This window comes from Hylobates moloch, unplaced genomic scaffold, assembly GCF_009828535.3.
Source record: "Hylobates moloch isolate HMO894 unplaced genomic scaffold, HMol_V3 SCAFFOLD_1, whole genome shotgun sequence".
In the NCBI taxonomy this organism is placed as follows: Eukaryota; Metazoa; Chordata; class Mammalia; order Primates; family Hylobatidae; genus Hylobates; species Hylobates moloch.
Window position 1 is genome coordinate 53853308 of NW_026652276.1, and position 15053 is coordinate 53868360.

Genomic DNA, 15053 nt, shown 5'->3' on the forward strand with positions numbered 1-15053 from the left:
GTTCTTCAATTTTGTCTTTTTTCTATTATATATCCATCATTAACTATATTTATTTGCAAACTTAAGGAGAAGAAAGATCAATACTTTTTCCTCAGCTTGTTGACAAGAGGTGTGTATATAAACACTTTACTTTTTATTTACCTAAGGCCCAGAAGAGTTTCATGTTTATTACAAAGTCACAAAGACAGGTGATATACTAGGAGCAGTGGTTAAAACATAGGATAAAATTACCTACCACTTAAGATTGTTTTACACATTAGGAAAGGTATGAAAGTACTTGGTACAGTATTTGGTACATATTGAACTCAGAAAATATTAGCTACTATCTTTGTGTTAGATATAGCATGGGATCTAAATTTAGTGCTCTTTTTATATGCATTATTTATCCATCAAAGAGGTCCTCCTAATACCTGTTCTGTACTGTATTTGCTATGAGGGTTACACATCAAATTAAGCAGCTTGGGTAAAGGACTTTATGCACTGTTGTCCAATTGAGATCTTTCCATTTTATATATTTAGTGACTTCGTGTAAAAAACAACAACAACAAAAAGATTTCTGGAGTAATTCCCTCAGAGACTCAGAGACAATTCACATTAAGGTCTAAGAAGAAAGTTACGATTAAATATTTATTGGTACTGCATTGTAATCTATATTTGGGGTCCACAAAATAGTTAATCTTACTGATACAACACTCAGAAATAACTTTGCTGCTCTAGCAACAGAATATTCATGAACTGACATTAAGATAGCCTTTCACTTCTACTTTATCTTCTATGAGGACTAGTGTTACAGGTACATTATAGGGTAACGCAAATACTTTTTTAGAATTAAAATATTTTGCTATTTTTAAAAAATATGCATTTTTTTCATTTTTAGAATTCAACCACATTAAATAAAACTGTTTAATAATGTTCTTCCTTGATAACCTAGAGACCTGCTTCAACAGAAATCAAAGGAAACTCATGTGCTCGGTGTAAGAGCCCAGTTTGGTGTGCTTCCATCTGCAGATGACAAGACAGTAGCTGAACTCTGGGTAAAACTTCCCCACTCTCTGCCCACTACTGCCTAGAGGTCTCAACTGTTAAGAGATAAATTCACGAGAGACCAAAAGCTCTGCATGATTCTGGAAATACCTTCCCCCATTCCACTCCAAGTCTCAAAGTCTCACCACCACTTCCTGCTAGGAGACCTTCATAATTTTATCACATTCTTTATTCCTAAGTATGTGAGTCAACATAAGCAGCTCAGGTTACTCTCATCACTCAGAGAATCTAATTCTAATGCATTACATTCTGTAACCACATCTTTCACTTCTCCCATCATTTGGAAACATTTCACTGTGTCATCTGGCATTCACAGTAAATCATTATCAAAATGCACTCAGAATTTTTTCTAAAGATTTTATCCATTCTGCTGCTCTTATTGAAACCTAGTTGTTGCCTGAGCAAACTAGTTCTACTGCAGTCCTTTCAAGAGGCTGGCTGTTTATCTCCCACACATATTATACCAATAGACCAAGAAATTATGCATTTTCAATTACTGTACTTCTCTTTTTTTCAAAATCCTTAATTTCTTTGAGGATTTTGCCATCAGACTCTATGTACATAATGGAATATAACACAACAGAGAATATACTATATTTGGTATCATTTCAAAAGTCACTTTTCACCTATATCTTAACATACCTGGGTATTTATTGAGCATATCCTGAAGAAATAAGGAAAAATTAAAAATAAACTAGTAGAAAAAGAACGTAATACAGGCAAATGTAAAATCTGTCTTCTCTGGAAAGATAAAGTAACGAAATACTATGAAGATCTGTCTTCTCTGGAAAGATAAAGTAACAAAATACTATGAAGTTTATTAATCAGCAGACCAAATTTAATATACCTGTCCACTACTCAAATTTCATCACTATGAGGTGGACATTTTCAACAAAAGAAGATTGTGAAATATAAAAAAGGAGTTTAATACTACATGATTTAAAAATTCTTAAAATTAAATGATAGTGTGACTTTTAAATTAAAAAAACATAGTGCTGGAAGTTCTGGCCAGGGCAATCAGGCAGGAGAAGGAAATAAAGGGTATTCAATTAGGAAAAGAGGAAGTCAAATTGTCCCTGTTTGCAGATGACATGATTGTATATCTAGAAAACCCCATTGTCTAAGCCCAAAATCTCCTTAAGCTGATTAGCAACTTCAGCAAAGTCTCAGGATACAAAATCAATGTAAAAAATCACAAGCATTCTTGTACACCAATCACAGACAAACAGAGAGCCAAATCATGAGTGAACTCCCATTCACAGTTGCTTCAAAGAGAATAAAATACCTAGGAATCCAACTTTACAAGGGATGTGAAGGACCTCTTCAAGGAGAACTACAAACCACTGCTCAATGAAATAAAAGAGGATACAAACAAATGGAAGAACATTCCATGCTCATGGGTTGGAAGAATCAATATCATGAAAATGGCCATACTGCCCAAGGTAATTTATAGATTCAATGCCATCCCCATCAAGCTACCAATGACTTTCTTCACAGAATTGGAAAAAACTACTTTAAAGTTCATATGGAACCAAAAAAGAGCCCGCATCGCCAAGTCAATCCTAAGCCAAAAGAACAAAGCTGGAGGCATCACGCTACCTGACTTCAACTATACTACAAGGCTACAGTAACCAAAACAGCATGGTACTGGTACCACAACCGAGACATAGATCAATGGAACAGAACAGAGCCCTCAGAAATGATGCCCCATATCTACAACTATCTGATCTTTGACAAACCTGACAAAAACAAGAAATGGGGAAAGGATTCCCTATTTAATAAATGGTGCTGGGAAAACTGGCTAGCCATATGTAGAAGGCTGAAACTGGATCCCTTCCTTACATCTTATACAAAAATTAATTCAAGATGGATTAAAGACTTAAATGTTAGACCTAAAACCATTAAAATCCTACAAGAAAACCTAGGCAATACCATTCAGGACATAGGCATGGGCAAGGACTTCATGTCTAAAACATCAAAAGCAATGGCAACAAAAGCTAAAATTGACAAATGGGATCTAATTAAACTAAAGAGCTTCTGCACAGCAAAAGAAACTACCATCAGAGTGAACAGGCAACCTACAGAATGGGAGAAAATTTTTGCAACCTACGCATCTGACAAGGGGCTAATATCCAGAATCTACAACGAACACAAACAAATTTACAAGAAAAAAACAAACAACCCCATTAAAAAGTGGGCGAAGGACATGAACAGACACTTCTCAAAAGAAGACATTTATGCAGCCAAAAAACATATGAAAAAATGCTCATCATTACTGGCCATCAGAGAATGCAAATCAAAACCACAGTGAGATACCATCTCACACCAGTTAGAATGGCGATCATTAAAAAGTCAGGAAACAACAGGTGCTGGAGAGGATGTGGAGAAATAGGAACACTTTTACACTGTTGGTGGGACTGTAAACTAGTTCAACCATTGTGGAAGTCAGTGTGGAGATTCCTCAAGGATCTAGAACTAGAAATACCATTTGACCCAGCCATCCCATTACTGGGTATATACCCAAAGGACTATAAATCATGCTGCTATAAAGACACATGCTCATGTATGTTTATTGTGGCACTATTCAGAATAGCAAAGACTTGGAACCAACCCAAATGTCCAAAAACGATAGACTGGATTAAGAAAAAATATATACCCAAAGGACTATAAATCATGCTGCTATAAAGACACATGCTCACATATGTTTATTGTGGCACTATTCACAATAGCAAAGACTTGGAACCAACCCAAATGTCCAACAACGATAGACTGGATTAAGAAAATGTGGCACATATACACCATGGAATACTATGCAGCCATAAAAAATGATGAGTTCATGTCCTTTGTAGGGACATGGATGAAACTGGAAATCATCATTCTCGGTAAACTATCGCAAGGACAAAAAACCAAACACCGCATGTTCTCACTCATAGGTGGGAATTGAACAATGAGAACTCATGGACACAGGAATGGGAACATCACACTCCGGGGACTGTTGTGGGGTGGAGGGAGGGAGGAGGGACAGCATTAGGAGATATACCTAATGTTAAATGACGAGTTAATGGGTGCAGCAAAACAACATGGCACATGGATACATATGTAACAAACCTGCACATTGTGCACATGTACCCTAAAACCTAAAGTATAATAATAAAAAAAATAAATAAAATGTAAACAACTTGGGGGCATATAAATAGAACAAGAATAACAAAAAATAACTCTTCACATAATTATATAAAGTTCATTTGAGCAAACATGGAGGATATATAATGACATGATAATACTATGGCTCTAAAACACCAGAAGCACTTTTGCTTGCTCACAAAATGCATAGATATAAATGTCAATATATATCAGATAAGTCATTCTTTTGAAATAAACTATAATTTAACTATCCAAACACCACTTCTTAGCATTTTATTTGATGCAATGTGCACTCTACACTTTTTTTGTAAAACACGTCTTACAACTCCACCAGAAAGTATGTAGATACTAGCTACTTTGTTCAGTACCCCAACGTGTATAATACAATACATGACACGAGGTTGGCATTCAATGTACTATTTATTTTATGTATTAATAATGCATGTTTTAATGTACTTTTATAATTGAAATAAAATATATAGTTAAAATTTTAATATTAGTAAGTTAAGAAATACAATTCTATGTAAATTGACTTTATCTCAATTTATGGTGTAACATAAATCCTGCTTTTTAGAGAAACTTTTCACAAATATTGTTTTAGTGACTACAAACACATGCATGAATCATTTCCCTATTATTAAAAAAATGTTACTTTTGGGAGGCAGAACAAGATGGCAGAATAGAAGGCTCCACCGATCGTCTCCCCAACAAAGACATCAATTTAACAACTATCCAAACAAACAAACAAAAGCATCTTCACAAGAATCAAACATCAGATGAGCACTCACAGTGCCTAGTTTTAACTTTGTATCACTGAGAGAGGCACTGAAAAAGTAGAAGGGAACAGTTTTGAATCACTAGCATCACTCCTCTCCTACCCTCAGGAGGAGCATTTCTGAGTGCTGGGGAAGGGAGACCACAGCAATTGTAAGGCATTCAACTCAGTGTTATCCTGTTATAGCAGAAAGGAAAACCACACCAAACTCAATTGACCCCTGGCCATGGAGGGAGCCTTTAAAACTGCCTTAGCCAGAGGGATATGTCTGATTCCAGCTGTCGAAACTTTAGTTGCCACAAGCCTTACCACTGTGGGCTAAAGTGTTCTGGAGCTCCAAATAAACTGGAAAGGCAATCTAGGCCACAAGCAATGAAAGTTTTAGGTGAGTCCTAGTGATGAACTGGGACCAGAGCTAGTAGAATGCTGGGGCACGTGACCTACTGAGACACAAGCTGAGGCAATTAAGCTCCAAAAGAGACCCCTTCTTTCCATTCAAGGAGAGAAGAGGGAAGAGTGGAAAGGACTCTGTCTTGCATCTTGGATAACAGCTCAGTGACAGCAGGGTAGGGCATCTGTCAGAGTTACCAGCTACCTGTTCCAGGTTCTAGCTCCAAGACAACATTTCTAGACCCCTTGTACCAGAAGATAATCCTTTGCCTTGAAAGGAAAAACTCAGTACTAGTAGCCTTCATTACCTACTAAATGGAGAGCCCTTGGGCATTGAATAACCAGCAGTAATACTCAGGTGGTACATCGAGAAACTTGGGTGAGACTCTGAGGCTTACTGACTTCAAGTGAGACTCAGCACATTCCCAACTGTGGTGGCTATGGGGCAAGACACCTTCAGCTTGAGAAAAGTGGAGGGAAAAGTAAAGGGGACTTTGTCTTGCACCTACATACCAGCTCAGCCACAGTGGGGTAGAGAACCAACTGGTCTCTTGGGGTTGCTGATTCCAAAACTGGGCTCTTGCACAACATTTCTGGACCTGTCCTTGGCCAGAGGCGAGTCCACTGCCCAGAAGGGTGAGTCTCAGGACTGGCAAGATTCACCACAAGCTGACTAAAGAGCCCACGGACCTTAAGGTAACATCAGCAGTAGGCTGGCAGTACTCACTGCAGGCCTGTAGTGACAGTTGCCATGGGGTGAGGCATACTTTCATTTGGAAAGGGGATGAAAGATTGAGAAGGACTGTGTCTTGTGGTTTCAGCTCAGCCACAGTACAACAGAATACCAGGAAGACTTCTAAGTGATTTTGACTCTAGTTCATGGCTTCCAGTAGGCAACTCTGGACCTGCCTGGGGCCTGGGATAACACGGTGCCCTGAATGGAGGGACAGAGGCCTAGCTGGCTTTGCCACGTGCTGATTGTAAAGCCCCAGGGTCTTGAGAGAAAACAGGCAACAGCCAGGGGTTACAGCAGGTCTTGGGCAAGAACCAGTGCTGTTTTGGCTTCAGGTCTAACCCAACACAGTATGTCACTCCACCCCACTTCAGGTGGTTCAGAACAGAGAGAGAGAGACAGAGAGAAAGAGAGAGACCCCATTTGTTTGAAAGAAAAATAAGAGAAGAAGAGAAGAGGTCAACTCTCTGCATGGTGATCTGGAGAATTCTTTCAGATCTTGTTCAAGACAACCAGGGCAGTGAGTCTCTAAGAACCACAGCATTACTGCGCTTGGGGTCCCCCCTAAGGCAGATACAACTTAGATCACAACATCCAAGTCTTTTTGAATATCTGAAAAGCTTTCCCAAGAAGGACAGGTACAAACAAGTGCAGACTGCGAAGACTACAATAAATACCTAACTCTTCAATGTCCAGACACAGACAATCATCTACAAGTATTAGGACAATCCAGGTAAACATGATCTCACCAAATAAACTAAATCAGGCATGAGAAAACAATCCTGGAAAAACAAAGATGTGTCACCTTTCAGACAGAGAATTCAAAATAGCTTTGTTGAAGAAACTCAAAGAAATTCAAGATACCACAGAGAAGGCATTCAGAATTCTATTAGATAAATTAAAGAAAGAGATTGAAATAATTAAAAAGAATTAAGCAGAAATTCTGGACCTGAAAAATGCAATGGACATAGTAAAGAACATATCAGAGTCTTTTAATAGCAGAATTGACCAAACAGAAGAAACAATTAATGAGCTTGAAGCCAAGCTATTGAAAAATACATGGTCAGAGGAGACAAAAGAAAGAAAGAATTAAAAAGAATGAAGAATGCCTACTGAATCTAGAAAATAGCTTCAAAAGGGCAAATCTCAGTGTTAAGTGGCCTTAAAGAGGGAACAGAGAGAGAGATAGCAGTACAAAGTTTATTCAAAAGGATAATATCGGAAAACTTCACAAACCTAGAGGAAGAGAGCAATATCCCAAGTATGAGAAGGTTATACAACACCAAGCAGATTTAACACAAAGAAGACTATCTCAAGGCCATTAATAATCAAACTCCCAAAGATCAAAGATAAAGAAAAGATGCTAAAATCAACAAAAGAAAGGAAATAAATAATAACACACAATGGAGTTCCAATACATCTGGCAGCAGAATTTTCAGTGGAAACCTTACAGGCCGAGAGAGAAGGTCATGACATATTTAAACTGCTAAAGGAAAAAAATCTTTTATCCTAGAATAGTATATACAGTGAAAATATCCTTTAAACATAAAGGAGACATAAAGACTTTCCCAGACAAACAATAGCTGAGTTATTTCATCAACACGAGACCTGTCCTAGAATAGATGCTAAAGCAAGTACTTTAGTCAGAAAGAAAAGAACATTAATGAGCAATAAGCAACACCAAAGACAAAACTCACTGGTAATAGTAAGAACACAGAAAAACAAAATACTGTGACACTGTAACTGTGGTGTGTAAACTACTCTGAAGTAGAAAGACTAAACCATGAAACAATCAAAAATAATAACTACAACAACTTTTCTGGACATAGTACAATAAGATATAAATGGAAATAATAAAAAGTTAAAAAAAGCATAGTTAAGATGAGAGTTTTTATTTCATTTCTTTTTGCTTGTTAGTTGGTTTATGCGAACAGTGTTAAGTTGTTACCAGCTTCAGATAATGTGTTATAAAGTAATACTTGCAAGCCTCATTGTAACCTCAAATCAAAAAACATACAAGAGATACACAAAAAATGAAAAGCAAAAAACTAAATCATATCACCAGACAAAATCTCCTTCAATAAAAGGAAGACAGGAAGGAAAGAAAAAAAGAAGAGAAGATCACAAAACAACCAGAAAACAAATAATAAAATGGCAGGAGTAAGTCCTTAGTTATCAATAATACCATTGAACATAAATGGACTAAACTTTCCAATCAAAAGACATACAGTAGCTAAACAAGGGGGGGAGGGGCGGTGGCAGGAAGAGTCATTGATCTGTTGCCTACAAGAAACACACTTCACCTATAAAGGCACTCATAGACTGAAAATAAAGGTATAAAGGTATTCCATGCCAAGAGAAACCAAAAAAGAGTAGGATTAGCTATATTTATTTCAGATAAAATAGATTTCAAGGCAAAAACTACAAAAGGAGAAAAAGAAGGTCACTATATAATAATGAAGTGGTCAATTCAGCAAGAGGATATAACAATTTTTAAAATATAGAGTTAGACTCCAATACAATAATAGCTAGAGATTTCAACATCCCACTTTTAGCACTAAACAGATGTTCCAGACAGAAAATTAATGAAGCAACTTCAAACTTAATCTACACTCTAGACAAAATGGAGGTAACAGATATTTACAGAACATTTAATCCAGTGATTGCAGAATGCACATTATTTTCCTCAGAGCATGGATCATTCTCAAGGATAGATCATATGTTAGGTCACAAAACAGTTTAAAACACTCAAAAAACTGAAATAATATCTAGCATCTTCTCTGACCAAAACTGAATAAAACTAGAAATCAATAACAAGAAGAATTCTGAAAACTATACAAATATATGAAAATTAAACAATATGCTCCAGAATGATGAGTGGGTTAGTGAAGACATTGAGAAGGAAATTGGAAACTTTCCTGAAACAAATGACAATGGAAACTCAGTATATGAAAACCTATGGAATGCAGCCAAAGCAGTACTAAGAGGGAAGTTTATAGCCATAAGTGACTCCAACAAAAAAGAAGAAAAGCTTCAAATAAACAACCTAATGATACATCTTAAAAATTAGGAAAACAAGAGCAACCCAAACTCAAAATTAGTAAAGAGAAACTATCCAAATAAATCAAATCTGACACATAAAAGGAGATTGTACAACTGATACAGCAGACATTCAAAGGATCATTAGTGGCTACTATGAGCAACTGCATGCCAATAAATTAGAAAAATCTAGAATAAATGGACAAATTCCTAGAAACATAAAATGTATCACTATTGAACCAGGAAGATATTCAAAACATGAACAAATCAATAACAAGTGACAAGATCAAAGCTGTAATAAAGTCTCACAGTAAAGAAAACCCTGGGACCTGATGGCTTCACTGCTCAATTCTACTGAACGTTTAAAGAATTAATACCAATACTACCCAAAGTACTCCAAAAAATAGAGGAGGAGGGAATATTTCCAAACTCATTCTATGAGGCCAGTATTACTTTGACTCTAAAACCAGATAAAGGCACATCTGAAAAAAACAAAACTATAAGCCAATATCACTAATGAATACTGATACAAAAATCTTCAACACAGTACTAGCGAACTGAATTCAACAATACATTAAAAATATCATTCATCATGAATCCCAAGTGGGATTTTATCTCTGGGATGAAAGAATGGTTCAACATAGGCAAATCAATCAGTGTGCTGCATCATACAAACAGATCAAAGGCTTAAAAACCATATGATCATTTCAATAGATGCTAAAAAAGCATTTGATAAAATTCAACATCTTTCATGATAAAAACCATAAAAAATGAGTATACAAGAAACATACTTCAACATAACAAAAACCATATATGACAGACCCACAGCTACTATCATACTAAATGAAGAAAGACTGAAAGCCTTTCCTTTTAAATCTAGAACACAAGGATGCACACTTTCACCACTGCTATTCACTCTCTCTTGCTCCTGCTCACACCATGTGAGATGCCTCACTCCCCCTTTGCCTACTGCCATGATTAGAGGTTCCTGAAGCCTCCCCAGAAGCAGAAACCACTATGCTTCCTGTACAGCCTGCAGAACCGTGAGCCAGTTAAACCTCATTTCTTTATCAATTACCCAGTTTCAGGTTATCTTTTTATATCAATGTGAGAATGGACCAATGCACTTGTGATCCTGGAAAAAAAGCAAAAGTTAAAAGAAATTATCCCACACCTTTGTGTTCCAGAAACAGCTTATTGCAAGGAACCCTTCCCCATATGACTTAGATGAGACGCAGGATACTTCCCTTGTGTACCTATGACAAGGCCAGGCCTAGACCTCCAAAATGCCATTATTTGCTTCATAAATGATTAGCTGAACTGTTTGGGCCACTGACCAAACTGGACAAAATATTTGCTACCTCGACTTAATCAAACTTCAGTTAAGCTTTACGCCTTCCCGTAGGCCCCTAAACTCTAATCCATATTCAGCCTCAGCAGCCTCAACCCTTCATTTACACCCTCTCCCAATAACAGGCTGACTATGTTTTAAAGGGTACATCATTCTCTGAGCTCCTATCCCTAATCACACCACCCTCATTTGTCCTACTTTCTTACACCCAATTCTTTCTAGTCTTGCTTACTATTCCCTAAAACAAAACAAAACACTTTGCTACTTAGCCTTTGAGACACTTGCTGATCTTATAGTTGGCATATTTTCCTTATTGCAATTGCCCCCCTCCCATCGTTGCAAACATCCTTTCCAATAAAGTCTCTTGAACCTAAGTCCAGATTTGTTTTTTTATTTGACAGTCTACTCAATCATATTTGGAAAGATTTCTGGCAACTAACCCCAATCTATTTCACTGAACTAATTTTCAAATTTTCCTTTCAAAATATCCACTGAAAAGGAGCTGGCCTTCTCATTCTCTCACACTAATGAGTGCTTTCATTTCACTATAAAAACTGTTCCCTCGAATGAATTGCAAAAAGATGTCCTAGAAACGTGAATAAATCTAGTTTTTTCAAAATAATGGTGTTATCTTTGCTTCTCTAGTATCGAGTACATATCTATAGTTAATATATGTTGAATTACAAATCAAATGAGCAAATCAAGTTTTATGAAATCATATACACTTTATTGATTTACAGACACATATATTAGCTCCCAACTTTATTTAAAGTGTATGTCAATTTTAAAAATAATCTTTAATAATTTTGAAGATATTTTTAGAGTAAGGAAATTCTCTAAGGTTATCCAGTCATCTGGGTAACCAAACTATACTCTTCCTTTATTACACATATCACACAATATTATGAACAAACTATACAAATAAAAACAATGAATAATTTCATCAAAGAAAACATTGTAAACAAGCTAATAATATCAAAGATCATTCTCTGACATAAACAGTTCTACTAAACAAAAGAAATCTGTTAAAATAATATATATCCTTAAAGTAATAAAAATTAGTGAACAATTTGATTCAGTCATACATATTTTCAGACAAAAGTTTCATTGAGATCAAGCAAACGCTGTGATTGTTCTGATACCAAATTTGAAAGATAAATGGACTCTAGTAAGGAAATAGGGAAATTTTCTTTATTTAAGCTTTTTATGGAAACAAATCCTAAGAATAGAATGAAATTATGTTAGCATCTAATTCAATTCATCACTTAATCAGACATTTCTTTTATATCATCTATGACAGGCAGCCTCTGAGAAATTCATAAAGCGAGCACTAGACCACCTGTGACAGTCTTCATTTGATTGACTTAATCATTTATTTTTTCATATCTTTTAAAATGTTTATTTAGTATCTCATATGTCAATATGCCTAAAAACAAAGGGAAATATATTTGTAAATGAGGAAAAAAATAAGTTATCAATAAGTGAACCACATGGAAAATATTAGTAGGAAATATAATAGCTGAGATTTTTTTAAAGCACTGATAAATGGCCTAAATTGGAGAACTGTGTGTACAGCTTACAGATGTATTACTGAGTTCAAAGATAAAGTGGAAAAATTCTCCTAGATGACTACAAAAAAGTAAATAAATATATTAAATAAATACAAAGATATATTAAATAAAACTGCCAAAATCTTGATACTGAGATTACCATAGAGAAAAATATAAACAAAGAGGAGGGTATAACTGAGAAAATTATGGAGAGAAATTTCAGATAATTAAAAAAGATTATGAAAAATCTCAGACTGTAGGCTTCAGACCGAGGCATGTTATCATAAAATTAAGAATATTACAGGCAGAGAGAAAATATGCAACACTTCCAGACAGAAAGAGATGGTTGACTCAATAGCAATAAGAACTCTCTACTCTTTGTTCCAGTTTAATTCCAGGTCTTTCCAACCCCTGAGATTTAGCATTATTATCCTCCTAACTCCAACTCTTGAAAATAATGACAGACTTCTCTTTTAACTTTTGCCACAAACTTCTTGTTTTTTTTCAACTGTGTCATGTCCTCAGACCCTTGTCAGTCTTGCTTGATTTATACTTCTAAGGGAAACCTGACCAGTCTAATTGATGGATGAATATTGAGGGTAACAGAAAGAAAATTTAAGGACAGCTGCTACTTTTTTTTTCCTTCTTAACTGAGTGAATCATAGTGCCATTTATTAAGAAAGAGACACTTGGGGAAAGCAGTTTGAAAGGCAGAATTCAAGACTTCTGTTTTGAAGCCTTTCCTTATTAGTATAGTGGTGAGTATTCCTACCTGTCAAGACTTCTGTTTTGGATATGTTAGTTCTGAGATACCTACCAGACAGCAAAGATGAGATGCTGAGTTAGTAGTTGGATATATGAGTCATGGTCTGGTATGTAGGGTAGGAATAGAGACATGACTTATAAAGTAACCAGCTCGCACATTATGAGATTAGTTAAGAAGTACATGTAAATAGATAAATGATCATTGAGCCTAAAAGCATGCCAAATTTATGAATGAGGCAGAATAAGAAGAGCAAGCTAGAGATAGATAAAAAACAGCCATCAACTGTAATCTCAGCACTTTGGGAGGCCGAGGCAGGTGGATCACGAGGTCAGGAGATTGAGACCATCCTGGTTAACACAGTGAAACCCCGTCTCTACTAAAAATACAAAAAAAAAAAAAAAAAAAAATTAGCTGGGCATGGTGGTGGGTGCCTGTAGTCCCAGCTACTCGGGAGGCTGAGGCAGGAGAGTGGAGTGAACCTGGGAGGCAGAGCTTGCAGTGAGCTGAGATCACACCACTGCACTCCAGCCTGGGCGACAGAGCGAGACTCCGGGGGGGAAAAAAGCAGCCACTGAGTTCATACAAAAACCAGCAAAGTGTGCCCTTCTGGTATCCAAATGAAGTATGTTTTTATTAAGAGAAAAAATGATTAAATGATATTGAGAGCTCTACAAAGAGAAAGCCTGAAAAATGGCCATTAGTTTCAGAACATGGAGGTAATTGGTGATCTTTGCATTGCACTTTCAGAAGACAGAGACTAAAAGAGCCTGACTGGGGAGAGGGGTAGAACAAAATGGCAAAATAGAAGGCTCTCCCAATTGTCCCCCCAGTGAGGACACCAAGTTAACAACTATCTACACACACACACACACACACACACACACATACCGTCATAAGAACCAAAAATCAGGTGAGCACTCACACTACCTGGTTTTACCTTCATACCGCTGAAAGAGGCACTGGAAAAACAGTCTTGAATCTCAGACCCCACCCCTCCGCCCTCCCTCAATAGAGGCAACCCTGCTCAGAGAGGCAGCCTGGTGTTTCTGAGAGCATTGCTGTGCACTGGGGAGAGGAAGATCTAGCAATTCTGAGGCAATGAACTCAGTGCTGCCCTTGTTAATAGCAGAAAGCAAAACCAGGCCAAACTCAGGTGACGCTCACCCAAGGAGGGAGAATTTAAACAAGCCCCACACAAAGGGGAACTGCCAATCCCAGTGTTTGGAACTTCAGCTCCCCCAAGCCTTGCCATCATGAGCTAAAGTGCTCTGGGTCCAGAGTCAGTGGACTGAGGGAGAGAGGGGGTCATGACCTACTGAGACACCAGCCAGGACTGCTAAGGGACTGCTGGTATCACCCTTCCACTAACCTCAGGCTGCATAGTTTGTGGCTCCAAAAGAGACCCCTTCCTTCTGCTTGAGGATCAGAGAGGGAGGTAAGAGTGGGGAGGACTCTGTCTTGCCTCTTGGATACCAGCTCAGCCACAGCAGGACAGGGCACCAGTCAGTCTTACGGCCCCTGTTCAGACCTTAGCTCCCTGACGACATTTCTGGAAACACCATGTACCAGAAAGGAACCTACTGCCTTGAAGGGAAGAACTCAGTCATGGCAAGATTTGTAACATGTTAACAAAAGAATAACCAGAATAATAACCAGAAGCAATACCCAGGTACTACATCAAGAACACCGGGTGAGACTCAGAGACTTACTGGCTTCGGGTGAGACTCAGCACATTCCCAGCTGTGGTGGTTACAGGGTGAGACTCCTTCTGCTTGAGAGAAGTGGAGGAAAAAGTAAAGGGGACATTGTCTTGCACCTTAGGTACCAGCTCAGCCACAGGGTGGTAGAGCATGAAGTGGGCTCTGAGGTCCCTGATTCCAGGACTTGACTCTTGGATGGCATTTCTGGACCTTCTCCGGGGAAGAGAGGAAGCCCACTGCCATGAAGGTTGAGTCTTAAGCTTGACAGCATTCACTAGAAGCTGATTAAATAGCCATTAGGCCTTAGGGAACATTGGCAGTAGCCTGGCAGTACTCCCCATAGGCCTGAGGTGGCAGTGGCCACATGGTGAAGCTCTTCTGCTGTTGGAAAGGGGAGGCAAAAATGGGAGGACTGCATCTCATTATTTGAGTTGCCAGCTCAACCACAGTACAATAGAACAACAAGTGGACTTCTAAGGTTTTTGACTCTAGTCCCTGGCTCCCAGGTGGTACCTCTGAACCCATCTAGGTCCTAGGGCAACTCACTGCCCTAAAGGAAAG

General features: G+C 37.7%; 1 protein-coding gene across 5 annotated transcripts in view; it reads right to left on the reverse strand.

Moving 5' to 3' along the window:
- The window catches only part of GULP1 (GULP PTB domain containing engulfment adaptor 1), a 317880-nt gene that overhangs the window by 121540 nt on the left and 181287 nt on the right, over positions 1-15053 (reverse strand). The window lies entirely within an intron of this gene.